Source organism: Oncorhynchus gorbuscha, linkage group LG14 (genome assembly GCF_021184085.1).
Source record: "Oncorhynchus gorbuscha isolate QuinsamMale2020 ecotype Even-year linkage group LG14, OgorEven_v1.0, whole genome shotgun sequence".
Classification (NCBI taxonomy): Eukaryota; Metazoa; Chordata; class Actinopteri; order Salmoniformes; family Salmonidae; genus Oncorhynchus; species Oncorhynchus gorbuscha.
The window spans coordinates 3077872-3105440 of NC_060186.1; the positions used below are offsets into that span (position 1 = coordinate 3077872).

Below are 27569 nucleotides of genomic sequence, written 5' to 3' on the forward strand. Positions count from 1 at the left end.
GAAGCCTACACCCTACACTAGAGAAGGGGTGAGAGAAGCCTACACCCTACACTAGAGAAGGGGGAGAGAAGTGAAGGGGTGAGAGAAGCCTACACCCTACACTAGAGAAGGGGGAGAGAAGTGAAGGGGGAGAGAAGCCTACACCCTACACTAGAGAAGGGGGAGAGAAGTGAAGGGGGAGAGAAGCCTACACCCTACACTAGAGAAGGGGAGAGAAGTGAAGGGGTGAGAGAAGCCTACACCCTACACTAGAGAAGGGGGAGAAGTGAAGGGTGAGAGAAGTGAAGGGGGAGAGAAGTGAAGGGGGAGAGAAGCCTACACCCTACACTAGAGAAGGGGGAGAGAAGTGAAGGGGGAGAGAAGCCTACACCCTACACTAGAGAAGGGGGAGAGAAGTGAAGGGGGAGAGAAGCCTACACCCTACACTAGAGAAGGGGGAGAGAAGTGAAGGGGGAGAGAAGCCTACACCCTACACTAGTGAAGGGGTGAGAGAAGTGAAGGGGGAGAGAAGTGAAGGGGGAGAGAAGCCTACACCCTACACTAGAGAAGGGGGGAGAGAAGTGAAGGGGGGAGAGAAGCCTACACCCTACACTAGAGAAGGGGGGAGAGAAGTGAAGGGGGGAGAGAAGCCTACACCCTACACTAGAGAAGGGGGGAGAGAAGTGAAGGGGGGAGAGAAGCCTACACCCTACACTAGAGAAGGGGTGAGAGAAGCCTACACCCTACACTAGAGAAGGGATGAGAGAAGCCTACACCCTACACGAGAGAAGGGATGGGGTAGGGGTGAGTGTTATGTTGCCAGCCCCCCAAACATAACACTGTCCTATAATATAACCGGATGAACTCCTTTATGAATGTGCTTTGTAATGGTTGTTTTGATCAAGTGTCTGGCAATGCTGTGGTAAGTGATTCATTAATGCTGAAAAGCAATTAGCATTGGAATAAATACTGGAATAAATGCTTGATGGATCTTTTGCCTTATTGCATCATATGAATGTTGAGAGGGCAACATTACCAGTGATGATTACCCTTTCCAAGACCATTACCCTTTCCATGACCATGACCCTTTCCATGACCATGACCCTTTCCATGACCATTACCCTTTCCAAGACCATGACCCTTTCTTTCCATGACCATGACCATGACCCTTTCCATGACCATACAAGACCATACCCTTTCACCAGCAGCCCCATGACCCTTTCCATCCCTTTCCATGACCATGACCCTTTCCATGACCATGACCATGTTTCCTCTGACCATTACCCTTTCCACCATGACCAACCCTTTCCAACCATCTTTCCAAGACCATGTAACCAGTGACCATGATCTATGATCATGTTTCCATGACCATTAGACCATTTTCCATGAATAAGATGACATGGACCAGGAAGGAACCTTTCCATGACCATGTTTTTCCATGACCATGACCCTTTCCATGACCATGACCCTTTCCATGATCAGACCCTTTCCACCCTTTCCATGACCATACCCTTTCCATGACCATGACCCTTTCCAACCATGCTGTGACCATGACCATGACCCTTTCCATGACCATGACCCTTTCCATGACCATGACCCTTTCCATGACCATGACCCTTTCCATGACCATGACCCTTTCCATGACCATGACCCTTTCCATGACCATGACCCTTTCCATGACCATGACCCTTTCCATGACCATGACCCTTTCCATGACCATGACCCTTTCCATGACCATGACCCTTTCCATGACCATGACCCTTTCCAACCATGACCCTTTCCATGACCATTACCCTTTATGACCATGACCCTTTCCATGACCATACCATTACCCTTTCCATGACCATGTCAGTCTTTGGGGCATGGTTCAGTGCTGATCTATGATCAGATTTACATTGAATAAGATGACATGGACAGGAAGGAACCTGTTTCGAGATCAGCACTCCTACTCAGAAGCTGTGTGAATGCAGTGGTTTGGGGCATGGTTCGCGATTCATGGTTCGTAAAGGGGGAGTTTCCTCTTGTTACGCAAGCCCGGCTAGCTCAGTCGGTAGAGCATGAGACTCTTAATCTCAGGGTCGTGGGTTCGAGCCCCACGTTGGGCGCATATCTTTTTGAAAGATCGCTTTAAACCTTCTCAATATATAATAAACGAAGTTCTTAGTTTGAGCAAAACATTTGATATTCTCTGGTGCTGTGTGTTTAATATATAGAACAAGTGCATGTTCCTCCTGTACATAAAATGTAATGAATGTAAATTAATTTAAATAAATAAATGCCCAAAACATTCTTGTGCACTCACAAGGCATGTTTGCGTTAAAGCAGAAAAGGGCTTTTATGTGTTTTACAATAATTAAAAGTATTCGACTCGGAGTTTATTTTTCCCCCCAAAATCACAACGTACTCTGAGAATAAATGATGAGGTATGTCAACAACAAAATAATCTGAGAGGGTGGGGTTTGTTATGCTTGTTCCGTGGCAACTACCAATGAGAGGAGCGTATTTGAAATACGTCACGGAGCACCACTTTCGAAATGTCCTATTTGACACGAACTCAGCTGATCGTTACTAAACTAACTGGATCTCAAGCCTTGTCTACTTTTTCCTAATTGTTACACGACTGTGGCTAATAAGATTTTTTTTTAAAGAAGGTGGGTTCTTAACTGCTACAATGAAAATGTGCTTGGTATAATCAATTACACAATTTCAACGATTAACAGTTCGTATTAGTAACAATGTTGCATGCAGCAACGCTACAGCGTACGTTATTGTATGCAAGTTACACTAATGTTTACCTAATTAGTTATGGATACAATGTATTAAAACACTAAACTGTCGCTAATGTCGTGATGGCTTTCTGCAGAGAAAATGAGCTCTGGAAATGCACTACAGTCAGTGTCTCCTCACAACAATCAACCGCCGCCGACACCAAGCCTGGCGAAAAGAAAGAAGATTCAAGAGATGTAAGTTATGAAAGTAGGATTGTTAGATTAATGCATGTTAAGCCAACCGTTGTTTTTAATACAGTATTACAATAGTGGCTTGTCGCCTTCCTTCCCGCCCGAGAGCCCCTAAGTGGAGGTGTCATAATACCCATAAAACCTAGCGGTCAAGCAGGGACATGGTTTCAGTCGTTTTTCCAATAAGGGATTTGAGAAACACTTAATAAGGTCTGTGTTTTGTGTAGGTTTACGTGACATTTTGATAACTATGTAAGTCTCTCGCGGACATGGTGATCTCTCTCTAAATATATATATATATAGATTGAAAATGTTATTTAGCGTCAAAGTAGACATCGTGCAAGACTACAAATCCCTGCAAGCTCTTGGACATTACCTCTAGCTGGAACCTTTGCAAACAGGTACATTTAAAGAAATTTAGCCCATTTTTTAAAATTACTACATTTCGTCAATATTAGATGGTTAATCCAGAGATTCATACCTTTGCCTCGATTCGGCAGTCTCGTCCAGAACATGGCATTTGTAGTTATTTATGATAGCCACATTAGCAGCTAACTAGCATTTAATTTGTTGGAAGCAAATATATTGATAAAAGTCACTTTGTCCCGAGAGACTTGTTATCAAAACGTCAAGCCAGGGTAAGCCTACATGAAACACAGCCCTTATTGTAAGTGTTTCTAAAATCCCCTACGAGGAGAAATTTAATGGTGAAACCCCATTTGGAACCATTTCCCTGTTTGACCGCTAGGTGTTATAACTCATACTGACATGAGCATCTCCTCCATTATATACAGATTTGCCTCTCCTCAACTCAATTTAGAGAGGAAGAGAGGCCCCACTCAGTAGAAAATCTGTCTTCCTCCAGCAGGTGGTGTTTTTTTCCCACCCACCAAGCCAGGAGTTTGTATGGAGTGTTGAATTTGTTCAACCAAAAAATAAATCCAACAATCCAAAGAAAGGATAGGCGGCAGCTAGACAGTCCGCCGTGCCGCTTTGTGGACAACAACTCCCGTTTAGAGCGGTGAGACGTGTATCTTGCCAGTATATTAATTCTTTGATTCAATTCACCCACTGAGGTATAATAAGCTCTCACCTTTTCAAATAGTTCCGGTTACCATGTGAGAGGTGACTTATAACCCACGGAGAGTGCCCCTAGTCAGGGTCATGGCTAGAAGGGATTAAGACCGCTCTCAACCAACTCTGAGGCCATAAGCAAAGAAGAAAATGCTCACCCAGAAGTGGCACTCCTAGTGGTCGGGGACTGCATCGATAACGACGTCCCCACAGTGACTGTACGTACATATCCCAACCAGAAGCCATGGATTACAGGCAACATCCGCATCGAGCTAAAGGCTAGAGCTGCCGCTTTCAAGGAGCAGGAGACTAATCCGGACGCTTATAAGAAATCCCGCTATGCCCTCAGACAAACCATCAAACAGATCAGAATGTGGCGGGGCTTAAACTATTACGGACTACAAAGGGAAACCCAGACATGAGCTCCCCAGTGGCGTGAGCCTACCAGACGAGCCAAATGCCTTTTATGCTCGCTTCGAGGCAAGAAACACTGAAGCATGCACGAGAGCATCAGCAGTTCTGGATGACTGTGTGATATGCTCTTGGTAGCTGATGTGAGCAAAACCTTTAAACAGGTCAACATTCACAAAGCCGCTGGGCCAGACGGATTACCAGGACTTGTACTCAAAGTATGCACGGACCAACTATTAAGTGTCTTGACTGACATTTTCCACCTTTCCCTAACTGAGTCTGTAATACCTTAATGTTTCAAGCAAACCTGTGCCCAAGGAAGCGAAGGTAACCTGCCTAAATAACTACAGGCCCGTGACACTCACGTCAGTAGCCATGAAGTGCTTTGAAAGGCTGGTCATGGCTCACATCAACAGCATCCTCCCAGAAACCCTAGACCCACTCCAATTTGCATACCGCCCCAACAGATCCACAGATGATGTAATCTCAATCGCACTCCACACCGCCCTTTCTCACCTGGACAAAAGGAACACCTATGCGAGAATGCTGTTCATCGACTACAGCTCAGCGTTCAACACATTAGTGCCCACAAATCTCATCACTAAGCAAATGACTCTGGGACTAAATCCCTCTGCAACTGGATCCTGGACTTCCTGACAGGCTGCCCCCGGTGGTAAGAGTAGGCAACAACACATCTGCCACTCTGATCCTTAACACTGGAGCCCCTCAGGGGTGTGTACTTAGTCCCCTCCTGTATTCCCTGTTCACCCACGACTGCGTGGCCTAACACAACTCCAACACCATCAATGTTTGCGAGGAATAAGAGATCAAGGAATAACAAATATATCTAACGAAAGTAAACTATATACAAGTAACAATGGTGTGTGTGGTTGTGTACATAGATGTGTTTTAAAAGGTGCCAAAACAAAACAGCCAAACCCAACAGTTTGTCTATGTAGAGAGTCTCCTCAATGAATGTGGGGAAAGGTGTATTTATCTCCAGGACGCACCCGAGCCCAGGTGTGTCCCTTTTCGCTGACGACCCTCCCGACTCCGCCCACTGACATCCTATTAAGGAAAACCTGAGCAGAGAGAGAATTCAGCAGATCGAGTGATCTGGATTTCTAAACCATTAATATTAATTTTGGATCTGATTTTTAAGAACTAACATTTTCAATGGCAATAATAAATAGATATGCTGATAGTGGACAACCTTGTTTTACTTCTCTTGACAGTGTTTAAAACTTTCTGAGAAGTAGCCACTATTTTACACCTAGGATTACTATACATAACTGTAACCCATTTTATAAACGATTCTCAAAAATGGAAATATTCCAGGCATTTATATATAAACTTCAGTCGTACTTTATTAAAGGCCTTTTCAAAGTCGGCTATGAAAGAAAACCAGGCCTGGTTTCCCAGATTTTTCATAGTGTTCTATTGTTTCCAGTACTGTGTTATATTATCTCCAATGTATTGTCCATGTAAAAAAAATAAAAACCTGTCTGATTAGGATGAATAATATCTGTCAACACCTTTTTTAATTCTATGCGCTAAAGCATTTTGCTTGAGTTTTTGCATCACAACACTGAAGTGTAAGAGGCCTCCAATTATTTTTTTAATGGACTGGATCTTTATATTTACCACATGTCTCCTGTTTCAGTAATAATGAAATATGTGTGTGTGTGTGTATGAGTGGTTAAAATGTGCTAATAATGGTCCTCTGAGTATATCAAAAGGTTTGGTATACCTCCACTGGTAGGCCATCCAACCCTTGAGTTTCCTGGACTTAAAGGCTTTAATTGCATCAAGAAGTACCTCCTCTGTAATTTGGCTTTCACTAGTTGGCTGATTGCCTGATATATTCTCTCTCTCTCTCTCTACTGCCTTGTGTGGCAATGTAGGTCTGCAATAAGGAGTCCAACAGACAGTGTGATGTCCCCATGTACAAGACAGCTCATGAAGAAAGCTATCAAGGACATGTACGTATAATTCAAATGTTATTGGTTTTGTTTTTGGCATTTGACTTGACATTTGGAGTATGTGGTTTTGACTAAATGAAGTTGACCCCCTTTCTGTATCTGGAGCAGGCTGTGTTGTCTAAATGCCATGTTTAAAACGTGTTTATTCTTGATTCCAGACCGTCATCTCCCAGACCCAGACGGGAAGCGAAAGAGAACACTGCAAATAAATGAATGACCTTTTTATGTACAGTGTGATGTCTTTACGGTATTCCTCTCTCTGCTAAGATGGTCAGATCAATCAATCATTGACACTTTCCTGACATTATACTGTCTTTTTAAGATGTTCCTACTAACCAAGCTGCTCACACTTTATTGATCCATTATGCAATATGGTGTATCTGGGGGGTGGGGTTTTATTATTCATTAATATGGGGGGAGGGGGTTACATTCCTCATCAATATGGTGTTTGTGGGGGGGGCGGGTTATATTGTTCATCAATATGGGGGAGGGGTTACATTCTTCATCAATATTGTGTATATGGGGGGAGGGGGTTATATTTTCATTGTTATTCTTGTGAATGTATAATGCTATTTGCACTTTAGAGGACATATGCTGTTCATTGTACACTACTTTAAGTGGTGGGGGTGTTATCTCAAACAAGTGTTCTGTATGTGTGCCCTTTGCACAGGTAGATTTCCATGGTTTAAGAAAATAAAACAAAAATTAGACTACTTTATGTTCTGTTTGTACATTGGCTTTATGTTGCTCAGTTTTCAATATGTAACTAGCAACAAAAGGGACTTAGCTCACTGCTTTCAATAAACATATTTAATATGGAAGAGATCACTTGTGTCACTGAGTCATCAGGCATGTATGAAAATACCCGTCTTACGTTTTGTTTGTTTCCATTGAAAGTGATATTCAAGAGGTTTGTTGTGACCGTAACTAGTGTTGGCTAAGGATGTAGTGAAGCTCTTTGTTTGGTTTGATATGTCCAAGAGATCATTTCAATACCAATTTGATCAGAAGTCCCACCAGCGCGTTGCGAATCATGCGCCACCCTGAAGAAGGCCGGTGAGCCGCTCGTCGTTTGGGCGCTTACATTTGTTTTGCTATGCGATTGCTGCTAAAAGAGAAAGGCTTTAACTTTTCCACAACAGTGCCTTGGATTTTTTTTTAAAGTATGAACGTTATCTAGTTAAGATTAGGGTAGACATTCAGAAAATTACCCCTCAAGTCTCTAGTAGAAACATAAATAAGTTGAAGTTTGAACAAAACAAGCATACTTCTTTCTGAAACGTAGATTCAAGGAAATCACTTAGTCTTCGCTCACTGTGTGTATGTACAGCATGGGGGATTTCCACATCTTGTTCTGGGAGCCTTCCAAGAATTATGATCTTTTGATGTGAAAATAAGCAGATTTGTCAGAAATTCATAAATAAAATAGCACTGCGGTATGGCTCAGAGGAGAAATAGTTTCCTCATGATTTTTGTGTGACAAATTATTCTCACTCGGGAGGGTCTTGCAGTGATAATGATCCTGGGTAAACCAACCAACCACAATAATGATAGCCAATCATAATACGGTCAAAACAATATATTTTTAGGAGTTATACTGACTTCTGGGTTTCTTTAATTTCCGTCTTTCAAACTGTCTTATTTTTATTTTTTAAATAAAATGTCCTAGTTCCTGTATTCTTTACTCTTAACATGTATTATGATTGATGATCCATTGGGGGAAAATAGACTGAGCTTCTCTGTTCAGCTCCAGCACTTTGGGATTGTTGCTGTCCAGTTGATCATATGATCCCAGAGCATGACGCAGAAAGCGACGCCATTAGGAGGAGGAGGGGAGGGGGTTGAGAGGGGAGAGCAGAGCAGAGGGGGAGAGCAGAGGAGGAGGGGGAGAGCAGAGGAGGAGGAGGGGGAGAGCAGAGGAGGAGGGGAGAGCAGAGGAGGAGGAGGGAGAGCAGAGGAGGAGGGGGAGAGCAAAGGAGGAGGAGGGAGAGCAGAGGAGGAGGGGGGAGAGCAGAGGAGGAGGAGGGAGAGCAGAGGAGGAGGAGGGAGAGCAGAGGAGGAGGGGGAGAGCAAAGGAGGAGGAGGGAGAGCAGAGGAGGAGGGGGGGAGAGCAGAGGAGGAGGAGGGAGAGCAGAGGAGGAGGGGGGAGAGCAGAGGAGGAGGAGGGAGAGCAGAGGAGGAGGAGGGAGAGCAGAGGAGGGGGAGCAGAGGAGCAGAGGAGGAGGAGGGAGGAGGAGGGAGAAAAGAGGAGGAGGGGAGAGCAGAGGAGGAGGAGGGAGAGGGGGTTGAGAGGGGAGAGCAGAGGAGGAGGGGAGAGCAGAGGAGGAGGAGGGAGAAAAGAGGAGGAGGGGGAGAGCAGAGGAGGAGGGGGAGAGCAGAGAGGAGGAGGAGGGGGTTGAGGGGAGAGCAGAGGAGGAGGAGGGAGGGTGTTGAGAGGGGAGAGCAGAGGAGGAGGAGGGAGAAAAGAGGAGGAGGGGAGAGCAGAGGAGGAGGAGGGGAGAGCAGAGGAGGAGGAGGGGAGAGCAGAGCGAACCAGCCAGCTGAGGGTGTGGGGGGGAGGAAATCAGTTTGGGTCTACAAAGAGCTGGGCGACTGTAACATTGGTTCCTATTCTGATTCTGATTGATTTCGATTTGACACATCTCATGTGATTAGAGGGACATTACATTCGACTGGGCTACTTATACTCCTAATCATATCTATTTGACCATGGCGGCTGGCAGCGGAGCGGGCAACAAAACCTACTCGTTCAAGGTGGTTTTGTTGGGAGAGGGTTGTGTCGGCAAGACCTCGCTCGTGTTGCGCTATTGTGAAAATAAATTCAACGACAAACACATCACCACACTTCAGGTACGTTGATTTACGTGGCTAGCTGGATGTGTGAGTCAATCTTGTCCGGACGACAACAAAAGGGGGTTAAATTTGCTGTAGTTTAGGACGGTCCACCCACAACAAGTAGAAAACAGGAAAAGGTGAGCTAGCTAACGTTAGCCTAGCTGCTTTAGCTGCAACAAGTCAGCAACCTGTCACTAACTCATCTGTGTCGCAGCTAGCTAGCTAGTTTAGGACAGTCCACCCACAACAAGTCACTGCAACCTGTTCAACATGGTTATTTAAGGTGTTTACCAAGATAGCTAGCTAGTTTAGGACGGTCCACCCACAACAAGTCACTGCAACCTGTTCAACATGGTTATTTAGGGTGTTTACCAAGATAGATAGCAATTCTGATAACGCCAACTAAAATTGACAAAACGCCTGCTAGCTACTGTAGCTAGCTAGTTTTCCTATGAGCCAACTGTCACAGCTGTAAAAAATAAATAAATAAGCGAGCTAAAAGCTTTCTCAACTATACATTGGTGCTAAATGTAATGTAAATGTCTATTCAACATGAAACAAGTGTTCTTCAACGTGAATGTGGTAGAGGTGAATTTGCCCCAATGAACAGGAAGTAGCCCACTCAAAGAGTTACCAAATCAACAACAACCAGCCAGGTTTCAAGTTCCTGTCCAGTGGTCAGAAAGCTTCACTAGTTGCCCCAAACGTGGCCCTGCAGGACAGTTGACTGAACTGAACAAGGATTGAACTACTATGACATAGCATTTATGCAGAGTAGAGAAAGGGTCACGTTTACTCCACACCTACAATCGCATTGAGATGGACAACACAGACTAGATCTGTCAGTAAGCTTCAGGGCCTCTCATAGCAGTAGGTTGCACAATATGTGGTTTTGCAATGCCGGACGTGATAAGGTTTCTAGGTGTCTGTAGCAGGCCTTTACAGTGCTGTTGCTAAACTTATCCTCTTCTATGAATCAATACGATTGTGCTGCCACATAATCACACATTACTAGGGTATCAAATTCAATCCTATACGATCACAGTTGCTGTCAAGCAGTCGAACTAGTGTACTAAGCAATTTGTTTGTACTTTGCATTACTGCAAACAGTTAAATCTGTTGCCGACTCTCTGGAAACTGTAGTAACTGTAGTGAAGTTGGCTTAGCGATAGGTTAGTTATGAACTTAGAATGGACTGTGTTTATTGCTCTCCTGAAAGAGGCAGCATAACTCCTTGTCATTTTCTACCAGGACATCACCAGAGGGTGTTTATTACTCAAGGCAATGGTGAGAGGAGCTGAATGGGAAAGTGGTTTCACTGCTGTACTGCCAGTGGGCCTCAGTCTTAGAGACTAGAGAAGTGGTCTTCTCGGATCCTGAAAATGAGCTCTAAAAATGAATTGGATCTGTGAAATTCCCACCTGAGAAAGACAGGACCCAGTCATTTTTTTTCTTCTTCAAAATCCATATTGGATCTGAGATGGGCCAGGGTCTGTACCAGATCCAAAAGATTTAAAATGCCGTTTTTATTTACACAAAAGCAAGCAAAATATAAAACGCAACAATTTCACAGATTTGAACGAGTTCAAGTTAATATAAGTAATTGATTAGGTCGTTATCTATGGATTTCATATGACTGGGAATGAAATAATGCAACATATTTGGTGGACGTTCCTGCATGTCAGTAGCACATAACCTCAACTTGAGACATCTGTGGCATTGTTGTGTGGATGTGTTATTTTGGCAAAGAAGAAATGCTCACTATCAGGGATGGAAACAAATTTGAGGATGGTTTTGTGTGTATGGACATTTTCAGGGATCTTTTATTTCAACACTTTACATATTTTAGTTGTGTAGTTTTGACTTGTCTGGCAGTGAATGTTAATGTTACACATGTGTTTTTAGATGTATTTAAAATAATTTATTTTTTTGTTTTAGTATTTTCATAAGTGACATCCATAATTTAAAATGTTGAGACGAAGACGAGAAGGGACAGGGTGTGTGGTGGAGATGCATCGGCGTGTCTCTCTACAGAATGCGCTCTGTCTCCTGCTAATTCGTGCACATTCATTATTTAATTGTTTACGCTTTTGAATGTTTATTTGTTTTAATATATTTTGCTTGAGCATGAAGTACCTGGCCTGTGTGGAGATGTAGGCCTGTAGGTCTAAAAGTTTCCATTTGCTCATGTCTGATAGTATTTCTCATTAACTCACCATCACTTGAGCTGCGCAGCTTCTGACTATTTTTTTATGTCACATTACATCAATGCATCCATTGCAAATAGTTCCTTACTGTATTCAAAACATCTTTTCAACACTCCTTGATAGGCCTAACCGTCGTGCCTCTGTGTGAATTAGCATCATATTTCTGAAACTCATATCTCCACTGGAAACTGGTCATAAGATAGGCTACCTTAACACTTATCCCTTGCACAAATACACCTGTCTGTCCTGAGCGCATCATTGGCATGGGAGACGGTGAGGGGCCCAAGCGGCCCAGTTGAAACAAGTTCCCTGTAGGGAGAACTGCTCAAGCCAGACAGAGACAGGCAGAGGATAGAGATTCATATATTGAAAGAACCTGAACCAACTGCCATGCGCAGCAAAAGTGATTTTAATCTGGATATTTTCTTCAAATATAATTTCAGATTTAGTCGGCATTTCACATATTTTCACACAGATCTGAGTTCCTTCTCGGGGTAATAGGTTTCGGGTATATTTGGCACAACATTGCTAGCATTCTATGGACACTGCACTAACTCGGCAGCTGTTTCATGGAAACTAGCTAGTCCATTGTAATTTAATTATGTCAACCAGCTACAGTGGTTAGCTGGCTTGGAGGAAGTATTTAGTGTTGTGTGGACTTAGGCTGTGTGATGGTAGCTAGTTATGTAGCATATTTGATTTATTTCACCTTTATTTAACCAGGTAGGCAAGTTGAGAACACCTTTATTTAACCAGGTAGGCAAGTTGAGAACACCTTTATTTAACCAGGTAGGCTGGTTGAGAACACCTTTATTTAACCAGGTAGGCTGGTTGAGAACACCTTTATTTAACCAGGTAGGCTGGTTGAGAACACCTTTATTTAACCAGGTAGGCTGGTTGAGAACACCTTTATTTAACCAGGTAGGCTGGTTGAGAACACCTTTATTTAACCAGGTAGGCTGGTTGAGAACACCTTTATTTAACCAGGTAGGCAGGTTGAGAACACCTTTATTTAACCAGGTAGGCTGGTTGAGAACACCTTTATTTAACCAGGTAGGCTGGTTGAGAACACCTTTATTTAACCAGGTAGGCTGGTTGAGAACACCTTTATTTAACCAGGTAGGCTAGTTGAGAACACCTTTATTTAACCAGGTAGGCTGGTTGAGAACACCTTTATTTAACCAGGTAGGCAAGTTGAGAACACCTTTATTTAACCAGGTAGGCAAGTTGAGAACAAGTTCTCATTTACAATTGCGACCTGGCCAAGATAAAGCAAAGCAGTTCAACAGATACGACACAGCGTTACACATGGAGTAAAACAAACATGCAGTCAATAATACAGTATAAACATACGTCTGTATACAATGTAAGATAAGGGAGGTGAGAAGGGAGGTAAAGGCAAAAAAAAGGCCATGGTGGCAAAGTAAATACAATATATCAAGTAAAACACTGGAATGGTAGATGTGCAATGGAAGAATGTTCAAAGTAGAGATAAATAATGGGGAGCAAAATAAATGAATACAGTAGGGGGGAAGGTAGTTGTTTGGGCTAAATTATAGATGTACAGGTGCAGTAATCTGTGAGCTGCTCTGACAGCTGGTGCTAGAAGTGTGATTGGTGTGATATGAAGTGTGATTGTCTCAACTGTGGATGTATGGAGAAAATGGCCTCTTTTTAAGTTAACTTTAAAATTTTACATGCTCTCTGATTGGCTCAAAGTCAACTTGTTGGCCACTGACGAGCATTGCGATAGGTTGGTTCGGCATGCCCCAGGTACCGTTTTTGTTCTAGCAGGAGAAGGAACAGCCTCAAGGCCTATTGCAATAGGCCTAGTTGTCAGGTGACCATTTTCTCCTGTCAGTAGTACTGGTATTGTTTTGTTTACAGTAGTAGGCCTACTTTAGTAGTAGTGCCAGCTCATACACTGGATAGTAGTTAGTGAATACTTACTAGGGCCCATGTTGACAGCAGTAGGGTAGGCTACAGTCAGTCTCCTCATGACGATGGTGCTCTAATCTCACGCCCACTAAGCAAGGTAATTGTGGTTAAAAGGGCAGCTGTGATGCCAACAGGCTGGAGTCACACCCGTATTACTAATACCAATATAATCTCTCCGGGAGCTTGCCCTTGCTTGTGGATTCTCTCACAGGTGACTGGTAGGTCTCTCTCCTCAGTGCAAAGGGAATATTAGCATTTCTTTGATGTCAATCCTTTGGGGTCAAAGTAAAAAATGTGTTAAACCTGTCTTGACTGGCCAACTTGAAACTGCTATTTCCCAGCAAACATTGTTTAGAATATTTGGAGAGAAAAAAACCTTTGAAACTACACGCTCAGGCAGAAAACAGTTTTGAAACTGCTTGTGTGAACTAACTACAATTTCCACCGTGGTCCTACTTTGTTTCCTGTTCAACGTGTGGTCATTGCATTGTTTCCTGAGATACAAACAGGCCCAGTAAACACACAGGTCTAGTGTTTAATCTTTTATTACTGATCATCTGTCCCCATGCTGACCTACCCTAGGCTAGACTTATTACTGATCATCTGTCCCCATGCTGACCTACCCTAGGCTAGACTTATTACTGATCATCTGTCCCCATGCCGACCTACCCTAGGCTAGACTTATTACTGATCATCTGTCCCCATGCTGACCTACCCTAGGCTAGACTTATTACTGATCATCTGTCCCCATGCTGACCTACCCTAGGCTAGACTGATTACTGATCACCTGTCCCCATGCTGACCTACCCTAGGCTAGACTTATTACTGATCATCTGTCCCCATGCTGACCTACCCTAGGCTAGACTTATTACTGATCATCTGTCCCCATGCCGACCTACCCTAGGCTAGACTTATTACTGATCATCTGTCCCCATGCTGACCTACCCTAGGCTAGACTTATTACTGATCATCTGTCCCCATGCTGACCTACCCTAGGCTAGACTTATTACTGATCACCTGTCCCCATGCTGACCTACCCTAGGCTAGACTTATTACTGATCATCTGTCCCCATGCTGACCTACCCTAGGCTAGACTTATTACTGATCATCTGTCCCCATGCTGACCTACCCTAGGCTAGACTTATTACTGATCATCTGTCCCCATGCCGACCTACCCTAGGCTAGACTTATTACTGATCATCTGTCCCCATGCTGACCTACCCTAGGCTAGACTAAATGTCAACATCCATTGATGCCGTGGAAACATCAGCCTGAAATGACAACACAAGAAGATTAGCCTGTACAGCCCCTAGCAGATGTTATGCCATGTTTGCTCTTCCCTCTGAAATGAGCCATGAAATGAGCCACTCAGAGACCACTACAGGCTACTACAGACTCGACGATGAGTGAACTTTGGCACAAGCCCATAATTCTACTGTCATGTAATCTAGTTGTAGTGTAGTAGTCATGCCAACCTCGAGTTGTGCTGAACCCGGTCTTCAGACCACCCTAGACCTCTCAGACCCTTTTCACACTACTGAGCCATGCTGTTCTGATCCCTGTCTTCAGACCACCCTAGGCCTCGCAGACCCTTCTCACACTACTGAGCCATGCTGTTCTGATCCCTGTCTTCAGACCACCCTAGACCTCTCAGACCCTTCTCACACTACTGAGCTAAGCTGTTCTTGTCTTCAGACCACCCTAGACCTCTCAGACCCTTTTCACACTACTGAGCCATGCTGTTCTGATCCCTGTCTTCAGACCACCCTAGGCCTCGCAGACCCTTCTCACACTGCTGAGCCATGCTGTTCTGATCCCTGTCTTCAGGCCACCCTAGACCTCTCAGACCCTTCTCACACTACTGAGCCATGCTGTTCTGATCCCTGTCTTCAGGCCACCCTAGGCCTCTCAGACCCTTCTCACACTACTGAGCCATGCTGTTCTGATCCCTGTCTTCAGGCCACCCTAGGCCTCTCAGACCCTTCTCACACTACTGAGCCATGCTGTTCTGATCCCTGTCTTCAGGCCACCCTAGACCTCTCAGACCCTTCTCACACTACTGAGCCATGCTGTTCTGATCCCTGTCTTCAGGCCACCCTAGACCTCTCAGACCCTTCTCACACTACTGAGCCATGCTGTTCTGATCCCTGTCTTCAGGCCACCCTAGGCCTCTCAGACCCTTCTCACACTACTGAGCCATGCTGTTCTGATCCCTGTCTTCAGGCCACCCTTGACCTCTCAGACCCTTCTCACACTACTGAGCCAAGCTGTTCTGTTCTGGCCACCCGAGAAAGCTGATCCGAGAGCAGCAGTACCTTTTTTTTTTGTCTTTCCATCCTATCAGTATTGACAAACGCCTCAACGACGTGACCGTTCCCCCTGCGTGCTGTTTAGGGAAACACGTTACAACTTCGGCCGTTGTAGGAAAGATGATCGATAAAACACTCAGAAGCGTAAATTCCATCGCTATCTGGAAACTGGGCCCAGGTTGTTAGCTTAGCCTAGACGCGCTCCGGTTGTTAGCCTGGCCTAGACGCGCTCCGGTTGTTAGCCTGGCCTAGACGCGCTCAGGTTGTTAGCTTAGCCTAGACGCGCTCCGGTTGTTAGCTTGGCCTAGACGCGCTCAGGTTGTTAGCCTGGCCTAGACGCGCTCCGGTTGTTAGCTTGGCCTAGACGCGCTCAGGTTGTTAGCCTGGCCTAGACGCGCTCCGGTTGTTAGCCTGGCCTAGACGCGCTCCGGTTGTTAGCCTGGCCTAGACGCGCTCCGGTTGTTAGCCTGGCCTAGACGCGCTCCGGTTGTTAGCCTGGCCTAGACGCGCTCCGGTTGTTAGCCTGGCCTAGACGCGCTCCGGTTGTTAGCCTGGCCTAGACACGCTCAGGTTGTTAGCCTGGCCTAGACGCGCTCAGGTTGTTAGCCTGGCCTAGACGTGCTCCCGTTGTCCAGAGGTCAGCAAGGGTCAGGTTTAGAGAAAGTGTCCTGAACTGACTTGGCCTACCACCACAGCCGTTTAACCTCCACAGTAATGGTTGCTGTGAAGTGTAGATAAAATATAGCCTTAGCATTTTATTTTCTTCTTGCATGTAAACAGTGAGGCCTAGATAGCACACGTGTTTACGTATGGTTAACCTAATCAACGTCCATATTTAGAAGAAAGGTTTCGTCTACTAACTCTGAATTGTAATCAATAGCTCTTCACTGGCTTTGTGCTGTCAGTGTTCTAAACTCTTCAACAAACCCTTCCGCACAGGCTCCTGGTTTCTACATGTCTGAAAAGGAAAGGAAAGTGCCTGTTTTCTAGCACAGCTACCTCAGAGCCAAGTTGCTTTTGTTTCTAGTGAAAACACTGCCTTGGCTGTAACCTGACCCTCCCACAAGTAGAGAGAGAGAGAGGAAGGAAGGAGTACGAACTCGGGTCGTATTCATTAGGACACACAAATGAAAACGAATGTGAGTGTTTCTTATTGGACACCAGGTAGTAGTCCGTCCCCTCGTTTCCGTTCTGTTTCTTCCGTTTGTTGCCTAATGAACACAACCCAGGCCTATTGTTTTGGGTAACTGGGTCTTTTAGGTTCACACACTCCTCAGCTGAACAGTAAAGGAGAAACCAGGGGGGGGAGAATAACTTGCAGTTAGTTAGCTGGAGAGGATTCAGGTTTAGTTAATCATTACTGACTCATTTAAATACTCGTCCAGACTGTCAGCTCCATTAGGCAATGTTTGGACATAGTCCCATGATGACTAATACGTAACCCAAATGGCACCCTATTTGCTATGTAGTGCACTACTTTAGACCAGGGCCCTATGGTCAAAGGTAGTGCACTATATAGGGAATATAATGCCATTTGGGACGCAAATCTGTAATCCAGCTTTGTTTCATCACACTCTAATATGAATATAAGTTTTAGAATATTAATCTTTTAAGCTACAGAACCAAGGTAATGTAATTCAATCATCGTTGGTGAGTTGTGTGAATAACATGCTGGTGTTGTGTGAATAACAGTCTGTGTTCCCCTGGTCCAGTAGACTGACTACATGCTGGTGTTGTGTGAATAACAGTCTGTGTTCCTCTGGTCCAGTAGACGACATGCTGGTGTTGTGTGAATAACATTCTGTGTTCCTCTGGTCCAGTAGACTGACTACATGCTGGTGTTGTGTGAATAACAGTCTGTGTTCCTCTGGTCCAGTAGACTACATGCTGGTGTTGTGTGAATAACAGTCTGTGTTCCTCTGGTCCAGTAGACTACATGCTGGTGTTGTGTGAATAACAGTCTGTGTTCCTCTGGTCCAGTAGACTGACTACATGCTGGTGTTGTGTGAATAACAGTCTGTGTTCCTCTGGTCCAGTAGACGACATGCTGGTGTTGTGTGAATAACAGTCTGTGTTCCCCTGGTCCAGTAGACGACATGCTGGTGTTGTGTGAATAACAGTCTGTGTTCCTCTGGTCCAGTAGACTGACTACATGCTGGTGTTGTGTGAATAACAGTCTGTGTTCCTATGGTCCAGTAGACTGACTACATGCTGGTGTTGTGTGAATAACAGTCTGTGTTCCTCTGGTCCAGTAGACTACATGCTGGTGTTGTGTGAATAACAGTCTGTGTTCCTCTGGTCCAGTAGACTACATGCTGGTGTTGTGTGAATAACAGTCTGTGTTCCCTGGTCCAGTAGACTACATGCTGGTGTTGTGTGAATAACAGTCTGTGTTCCTCTGGTCCAGTAGACTACATGCTGGTGTTGTGTGAATAACAGTCTGTGTTCCTCTGGTCCAGTAGACTACATGCTGGTGTTGTGTGAATAACAGTCTGTGTTCCTCTGGTCCAGTAGACTACATGCTGGTGTTGTGTGAATAACCGTCTGTGTTCCCCTGGTCCAGTACACTACATGCTGGTGTTGTGTGAATAACAGTCTGTGTTCCTCTGGTCCAGTAGACTGACTACATGCTGGTGTTGTGTGAATAACGGTCTGTGTTCCCTGGTCCAGTAGACTACATGCTGGTGTTGTGTGAATAACAGTCTGTGTTCCCCTGGTCCAGTAGACTACATGCTGGACTGGAGCTTCTGCAGTGTTATAAAACCCAAACACACATAACAATCATCCTTTTGTTGTGGGTCCCTGGGAAGTCATTGAAATGGCCAGTTAACCACTGCGCCACCCGGGAGGCCGTTAAGGGAGCTGTACTGCAGCGCCAGCTGTGCCGCCAGAGACTCTGGGTTCGGGCCCAGGCTCTGTCGTAACCGGCCGCGACGGGGAGGTCCGTGGGGCGATGCACAATTGGCCCAGCGTCGTCCGGGTTAGGGAGGGTTTGGCCGGTAGGGATGTCCTTGTCTCATCGCGCACCAACGACTCCTGTGGCAGGCCGGGCGCAGTGCGCGCTAACCAAGGTTGCCAGGTGCACGGTGTTTCCTCCGACACATTGGTGCGGCTGGATTCCGGGTTGGATGGCGCTGTGTTAAGAAGCAGTGCGGCTTGGTTGGGTTGTGTATCGGAGGACGCATGACTTTCAACCTTCGTCTCTCCCGAGCCCGTACGGGAGTTGTAGCGATGAGACAAGATAGTAGCCACTAAAAACAATTGGGGAGAAAATGGGGTAAAAATAAAAAATAAAAAAAAGTGTTTCTATGTTTCTATTCTTGAGGGAATATTCTTATTAGGTCAGTATTGTATAATAAACATTTTTATTATAATTTTTTCCCCATTTGCAATACAGCTGAATTGAGCTGTTTTAGAAATATATTGTTCCTTTCAATAGATTCAATCATTCACATGCAAATGAGGCCTAACTGCCATGTATAATGACATCACCACGTAAGATTTGATACAGAAGCAGGTGTTTTTCATCCACTTGAGTGATAAGCCCTCATTGAAAGCCAACACCCCCACCCCAAAGTGCCTGAGATCCATAACCTCTCCAGTGCCCAGCATTTTCCCTTAAATGTCCTGGGGGGTAGGCAGCCGTGCCCTAGGCAGTCCTGGGGGTTAGGCAGCCGTGCCCTGGGCTGTCCTGGGGGTTAGGCAGCCGTGCCCTGGGCTGTCCTGGGGGTTAGGCAGCCGTGCCCCGGGCTGTCCTGGGGGTTAGGCAGCCGTGCCCCGGGCAGTCCTGGGGGTTAGGCAGCCGTGCCCCGGGCAGTCCCGGGGGTTAGGCAGCCGTGCCCCGGGCAGTCCTGGGGGTTAGGCAGCCGTGCCCCGGGCAGTCCCGGGGGTTAGGCAGCCGTGCCCTGGGCAGTCCCGGGGGTTAGGCAGCCGTGCCCTGGGCTTGTCCCGGGGGGTTAGGCAGCCGTGCCCTGGGCTTGTCCCGGGGGGGGGTTAGGCAGCCGTGCCCTGGGCTTGTCCCGGGGGGTTAGGCAGCCGTGCCCTGGGCTTGTCCCGGGGGGTTAGGCAGCCGTGCCCTGGGCTTGTCCCGGGGGGGGGGTTAGGCAGCCGTGCCCTGGGCTTGTCCCGGGGGCGGTTAGGCAGCCGTGCCCTGGGCTTGTCCCGGGGCGGTTAGGCAGCCGTGCCCTGGGCAGTCCTGGGGTTGTCCCGGGGGCGGTTAGGCAGCCGTGCCTGGGCTTGTCCCGGGGGCGGTTAGGCAGCCGTGCCCTGGGCTTGTCCCGGGGCGGTTAGGCAGCCGTGCCCTGGGCTTGTCCCGGGGCGGTTAGGCAGCCGTGCCCTGGGCTTGTCCCGGGGTTAGGCAGCCGTGCCCTGGGCAGTCCCGGGGCGGTTAGGGCAGCCGTGCCCTGGGCAGTCCCGGGGCGGTTAGGCAGCCGTGCCCTGGGCAGTCCCGGGGGGCCTTAGGCAGCCGTGCCCTGGGCAGTCCCGGGGTTAGGCAGCCGTGCCCTGGGCAGTCCTGGGGGTTAGATGCAGCCGTGCCCTGGGCAGTCCTGGGGTTAGGCAGCCGTGCCCTGGGCTTGTCCCGGGGCCTAGGCAGCCGTGCCCTGGGCTTGTCCCGGGGGGGCTTAGGCAGCCGTGCCCTGGGCTTGTCCCGGGGGTTAGGCAGCCGTGCCCTGGGCTTGTCCCGGGGGGTTAGGCAGCCGTGCCCTGGGCTTGTCCCGGGGGCGGTTAGGCAGCCGTGCCCTGGGCTTGTCCCGGGGGCGGTTAGGCAGCCGTGCCCTGGGCTTGTCCCGGGGGCGGTTAGGCAGCCGTGCCCTGGGCTTGTCCCGGGGGGGTTAGGCAGCCGTGCCCTGGGCTTGTCCCGGGGGGTTAGGCAGCCGTGCCCTGGGCTTGTCCCGGGGGGGAACCTTAGGCAGCCGTGCCCTGGGCTTGTCCCGGGGGGTTAGGCAGCCGTGCCCTGGGCTTGCCCCCCACAAGGGGCGGTTAGGCAGCCGTGCCCTGGGCTTGCCCCGGGGCGGTTAGGCAGCCGTGCCCTGGGCTTGCCCCGGGGGCGGTTAGGCAGCCGTGCCCTGGGCTTGTCCCGGGGCTTGTCCCTGGTTAGGCAGCCGTGCCCTGGGCTTGTCCCGGGGGCGGTTAGGCAGCCGTGCCCTGGGCAGTCCCGGGGGCGGTTAGGCAGCCGTGCCCTGGGCAGTCCCGGGGGCGGTTAGGCAGCCGTGCCCTGGGCAGTCCCGGGGCGGTTAGGCAGCCGTGCCCTGGGCAGTCCCGGGGGTTAGGCAGCCGTGCCCTGGGCAGTCCCGGGGGTTAGGCAGCCGTGCCCTGGGCAGTCCCGGGGGTTAGGCAGCCGTGCCCTGGGCAGTCCCGGGGGTTAGGCAGCCGTGCCCTGGGCTTGTCCCGGGGGTTAGGCAGCCGTGCCCTGGGCTTGTCCCGGGGGTTAGGCAGCCGTGCCCTGGGCTTGTCCCGGGGGTTAGGCAGCCGTGCCCTGGGCTTGTCCCGGGGGGAGAAGCTAGGCAGCCGTGCCCTGGGCTTGTCCCGGGGGTTAGGCAGCCGTGCCCTGGGCTTGTCCCGGGGCGGTTAGGCAGCCGTGCCCTGGGCTTGTCCCGGGGCGGTTAGGCAGCCGTGCCCTGGGCTTGTCCCGGGGGCGGTTAGGCAGCCGTGCCCTGGGCTTGTCCCGGGGCGGTTAGGCAGCCGTGCCCTGGGCAGTCCTGGGGGGGAAGCCACAACCACGTGGCGTATGGCAGATCAGGCATGGTCAGTGGAAAGGCCTTAGCAGCCAGAGATTTGTAATGATGTAAGTCTAGGTGAAAGGATCATCATCTAGCCCAGCTCACGTGAGAGGGGTCTGCTTCTGTGCTGCTAAAAGCCTAATCTGCATGTTTCACATTCCCCCATGTTAAGCGTTATGGATCAGGATTGGAGGTGGATGCTGTAGGCCTATTTTAGTATATTTTTCCATGCAGGTTGGAGTTAACCTTGTTCCTGGATTTGTTTGTGCTGTCTTGCCAACTCTTATGGTTGAAATTAGCACAGGGTTGGCCTGGAAGACAGCACAAACAGATCCAGGATCAGGCTGACCAGGACCAGTACATCTGAATAGTGGGTTATTTTGGCTGGCAATTAGATGTTCTGGGCCCTGCAATCTGGGCCCAGCCCCTGGTCCTCTGCTGTACTGTACTATCTGGGCCCAGCCCCATGCAGAGGGACCTAGCCTAATTATAGTGTCATGTTAATTGGACAACCTGTTGATATGACAATTTAACAGAACCATACCGAGACAAAGTGTTGATGACCAACCAAGAATCCGACCAACACCCCTGGTGAGACAAAACCGCGTCTCGTCAGTGAAGAGCACTTTTGCCAGTCCTGTCTGGTCCAGCAACGGTGGGCTTGTGGCCCATAAGCGACGTTGTTGCCAGTGATGTCTGGTGAGGACCTGCCTTACAACAGGCCTCCAGCCTCTCTCAGTCTATTGCGGACAGTCTAAACACTGATGGAGGGATTGTGTGATCCTGGTGTAACTCAGGCAGTTGTTGTTGCCATCCTGTACCTGTCCTGCAGGTGTGATGTTAGGCTGTACTGGTCCTGTGCAGGTGTTACACGTGTGCTGCCACTGCGAGGACGATCAGCTGTCTGTCCTGTCTCCCTGTAGCGCTGTCTTAGGCGTCTCACAGTACGGACATGGCCACATCTGCAGTCCTCATGCCTCCTTGCAGCATGCCTAAGGCACGTTCACGCAGATGAGCAGGGTACCTGGACATCTTTCTTTGGTGTTTTTCAGAGTCAGTAGAAAGGCCTCTTTAGTGTCCTAAGTTTTCATAACCGTGACCTTAATTGTCCACCATCTGTTAGTGTCTTAACGACCGTTCCACAAGTACATGTTCATTAATTGTTTATGGTTCATTGAACAAACATGGAAAACGGTGTTAAAACCCTTTACAATGAAGATCTGTGAAGTTATTTGGATTTTTATGAATTATCTTTGAAAGACAGGGTCCTGAAAAAGGGACTTTTTATTAGTTTATTTTTCTTAGCTTTTTAAAGCATTTTTGGTTAAGTGCTTGTAAGTAAGCTGTAAGGTCTATTCGGCGCATGTGACAAATACAATTTGATTTAGTGCACTACTTTTGACCAGAGCCCTACATCGACCTTGAATTCTCCATCTGAATCCATCCATACAGACTTTACAGTGATATCACTAACAGGCCCTGAGAGAAGCTATTGTAATACTCCATCCATACAGACTTTACAGTGATATCACTAACAGGCCCTGAGAGAAGCTATTGTAATACTCCATCCATACAGTGATATCAGTAACAGTCCCTGAGAGAAGCTATTGTAATACTCCATCCATACAGTGATATCACTAACAGTCCATGAGAGTAGCTATTGTAATACTCCATCCATACAGACTTTACAGTGATATCACTAACAGTCCCTGAGAGAAGCTATTGTAATACTCCATCCATACAGTGATATCAGTAACAGTCCCTGAGAGAAGCTATTGTAATACTCCATCCATACAGTGATATCACTAACAGTCCATGATAGAAGCTATTGTAATACTCCATCCATACAGTGATATCACTAACAGTCCATGAGAGAAGCTATTGTAATACTCCATCCATACAGACTTTACAGTGATATCACTAACAGTCCCTGAGAGAAGCTATTGTAATACTCCATCCATACAGACTTTACAGTGATATCACTAACAGTCCATGAGAGAAGCTATTGTAATACTCCATCCATACAGACTTTACAGTGATATCACTAACAGTCCCTGAGAGAAGCTATTGTAATACTCCATCCATACAGACTTTACAGTGATATCACTAACAGTCCCTGAGAGAAGCTATTGTAATACTCCATCCATACAGACTTTACAGTGATATCACTAACAGTCCCTGAGAGAAGCTATTGTAATACTCCATCCATACAGTGATATCACTAACAGTCGCTGAGAGAAGCTATTGTAATACTCCATCCATACAGACTTTACAGTGATATCACTAACAGTCGCTGAGAGAAGCTATTGTAATACTCCATCCATACAGACTTTACAGTGATATCACTAACAGTCGCTGAGAGAAGCTATTGTAATACTCCATCCATACAGACTTTACAGTGATATCAGTAACAGTCCATGAGAGAAGCTATTGTAATACTCCATCCATACAGACTTTACAGTGATATCACTAACAGTCGCTGAGAGAAGCTATTGTAATACTCCATCCATACAGACTTTACAGTGATATCACTAACAGTCCCTGAGAGAAGCTATTGTAATACTCCATCCATACAGACTTTACAGTGATATCACTAACAGTCCCTGAGAGAAGCTATTGTAATACTCCATCCATACAGACTTTACAGTGATATCACTAACAGTCCCTGAGAGAAGCTATTGTAATACTCCATCCATACAGACTTTACAGTGATATCACTAACAGTCGCTGAGAGAAGCTATTGTAATACTCCCCATCTGTATGTTAATTTCCTTGCCTCCTGCGCTGTGATTGGATGCCAGGAAGCATGCCAGGAAATGCATTAAAATACTACCTTTAGATGGATCCAGGCTACAGAGGCGAGCGAGGCTATGCTGGAGAGGGGCTTGCATCCCAAATGGCCCCTCATATCTCCTATATAGTGCACTTCTTATGACCCCTGGAATAGATTGAACGTAGCTCAGAGATATAACATTCAAAATGGGTGAATTGTTCCTTTTTTTTTTTAAAGGAAACGATTTCAAACAGCGCATGAACCCAAGGGGTGTGACGTGATGCAGGAGGTGTTGCAGCCAGGAGGCTTCCTGTTAGAGTTAGCTGCTATTTCAGGAAGATTCGCACACCAAGGGATTTACATGGAAAGAAATAGCCTAAATAATGTCAGGTTGACAGGCCCTCATGATGTAATGGGAGGTATTAGTGTCAGGTTGACAGACCCTCATGATGTAATGGGAGGTATTAATGTCAGGTTTACAGGCCCTCATGATGTAATGGGAGGTATTCATGTCAGGTTGACAGACCCTCATGATGTAATGGGAGGTTGACAGGCCCTCGTGATGTAATGGGAGGTATTAATGTCAGATTGACAGGCCCTCATGATGTAATGGGAGCTATTAATGTCAGGTTGACAGGCCCTCATGATGTAATGGGAGGTTTACAGGCCCTCGTGATGTAATGGGGGTATTAATGTCAGATTGACAGGCCCTCATGATGTAATGGGAGGTATTAATGTCAGGTTGACAGGCCCTCATGATGTAATGGGAGGTTTACAGGCCCTCGTGATGTAATGGGGGGTATTAATGTCAGGTTGACAGGCCCTCGATGTAATGGGAGGTATTAATGTCAGATTGACAGGCCCTCATGATGTAATGGGAGCTATTAATGTCAGGTTGACAGGCCCTCATGATGTAATGGGAGGTTTACAGGCCCTCGTGATGTAATGGGGGTATTAATGTCAGATTGACAGGCCCTCATGATGTAATGGGAGGTATTAATGTCAGGTTGACAGGCCCTCATGATGTAATGGGAGGTTTACAGGCCCTCATGATGTAATGGGGGGTATTAATGTCAGATTGACAGGCCCTCATGATGTAATGGGAGGTATTAATGTCAGATTGACAGGCCCTCATGATGTAATGGGATGTATTAATGTCAGGTTGACAGGCCCTCATGATGTAATGGGAGGTTGACAGGCCCTCGTGATGTAATGGGAGGTATTAATGTCAGGTTGACAGGCCCTCGTGATGTAATGGGAGGTATTAATGTCAGGTTGACAGGCCCCCATGATGTAATGGGAGCTATTAATGTCAGGTTTACAGGCCCTCATGATGTAATGGGAGCTATTAATGTCAGGTTGACAGGCCCTCGTGATGTAATGGGAGCTATTAATGTCAGGTTTACAGGCCCTCATGATGTAATGGGGGGTATTAATGTCAGGTTGACAGGCCCTCATGATGTAATGGGAGGTATTCATGTCAGGTTGACAGACCCTCATGATGTAATGGGAGGTTGACAGGCCCTCGTGATGTAATGGGAGGTATTCATGTCAGGTTGACAGACCCTCATGATGTAATGGGAGGTTGACAGGCCCTCGTGATGTAATGGGAGGTATTAATGTCAGATTGACAGGCCCTCATGATGTAATGGGAGGTATTAATGTCAGGTTGACAGGCCCTCATGATGTAATGGGAGGTTTACAGGCCCTCGTGATGTAATGGGAGGTATTAATGTCAGGTTGACAGGCCCTCATGATGTAATGGGAGGTTTTAATGTCAGATTGACAGACCCTCATGATGTAATGGAAGGTATTAATGTCAGGTTGACAGGCCCTCATGATGTAATGGGAGGTTGACAGGCCCTCATGATGTAATGGGAGGTATTAATGTTAGGTTGACAGTCCCTCATGATGTAATGGGGGGTATTGATGTCAGGTTGACAGGCCCTCATGATGTAATGTCAGATTGACAGGCCCTCATGATGTAATGTCAGGTTGACAGGCTCTCATGATGTAATGGGGGTTGAGGCCTCAGGATGACAGGCCCTCATGATGTAATGGGAGGTACTAATGTCAGATTGACAGGCCCTCATGATGTAATGGGAGGTTTTAATGTCAGATTGACAGGCCCTCATGATGTAATGGGAGGTTTTAATGTCAGATTGACAGACCCTCATGATGTAATGGAAGGTATTAATGTCAGGTTAACAGGCCCTCATGATGTAATGGGAGGTTGACAGGCCCTCAGGATGTAATGGGAGGTATTAATGTTAGGTTGACAGTCCCTCATGATGTAATGGGGGTATTGATGTCAGGTTGACAGGCCCTCATGATGTAATGTCAGATTGACAGGCCCTCATGATGTAATGTCAGGTTGACAGGCTCTCGTGATGTAATGGGGGGTTGACAGGCTCTCATGATGTAATGGGGGGTTGACAGGCTCTCATGATGTAATAGGGGGTTGACAGGCTCTCATGATGTAATGGGAGGTTGACAGGCCTCATGATGTAATGGGAGGTATTGATGTCAGGTTGACAGGCCCTCATGATGTAATGTCAGGTTGACAGGCCCTCATGATGTAATGGGGGTTGACGGGCTCTCATGATGTAATGGGGGTTGACGGGCTCTCATGATGTAATGGGGGTTGACGGGCTCTCATGATGTAATGGGAGGTTGACAGGCCCTCATGATGTAATGGGGGTTGACAGGCTCTCATGATGTAATGGGGGGGTGACAGGCCCTCATGATGTAATGGGGGGTTGACAGGCCCTCATGATGTAATGGGGGGTTGACAGGCTCTCATGATGTAATGGGGGGGTTGACAGGCTCTCATGATGTAATGGGGGGGTTGACAGGCTCTCATGATGTAATGGGGGGTTGACAGGCTCTCATGATGTAATAGGGGGGCTCCTTGACAGGCTCTCATGATGTAATGGGGGGGGGTTGACAGGCTCTCATGATGTAATGGGGGGGGTTGACAGGCTCTCATGATGTAATGGGGGGGGGGTTGACAGGCTCTCATGATGTAATGGGCGGGGGGTTGACAGGCTCTCATGATGTAATGGGGGGGGTGACAGGCTCTCATGATGTAATGGGGGGGTTGACAGGCTCTCATGATGTAATGGGGGGGTTGACAGGCTCTCATGATGTAATGGGGGTTGACAGGCTCTCATGATGTAATGGGGGGTTGACAGGCTCTCATGATGTAATGGGGGTTGACAGGCTCTCATGATGTAATGGGGGTTGACAGGCTCTCATGATGTAATGGGGGTTGACAGGCTCTCATGATGTAATGGGGGTTGACAGGCTCTCATGATGTAATGGGGGTTGACAGGCCCTCATGATGTAATGGGGGGTTGACAGGCCCTCATGATGTAATGG

General features: G+C 47.3%; 1 long non-coding RNA gene, 1 other non-coding gene and 1 pseudogene across 2 annotated transcripts; all 3 read left to right on the top strand.

Moving 5' to 3' along the window:
* The first annotated feature begins 2011 nt into the window (after nt 1-2011).
* trnak-cuu lies at nt 2012-2084 on the top strand. Its single transcript has one exon. It is a non-coding gene; the product is annotated as a tRNA-Lys (tRNA).
* Nucleotides 2085-2480: 396 nt separating this feature from the next.
* LOC123995980 lies at nt 2481-6793 on the top strand. The gene is made up of 4 exons (XR_006831932.1): nt 2481-2630; nt 2843-2942; nt 6329-6406; nt 6565-6793. It is a non-coding gene; the product is annotated as an uncharacterized LOC123995980 (long non-coding RNA).
* Nucleotides 6794-8928: 2135 nt separating this feature from the next.
* The window catches only part of LOC123995849, a 39028-nt pseudogene continuing 20387 nt past the window's right edge, over nt 8929-27569 (top strand).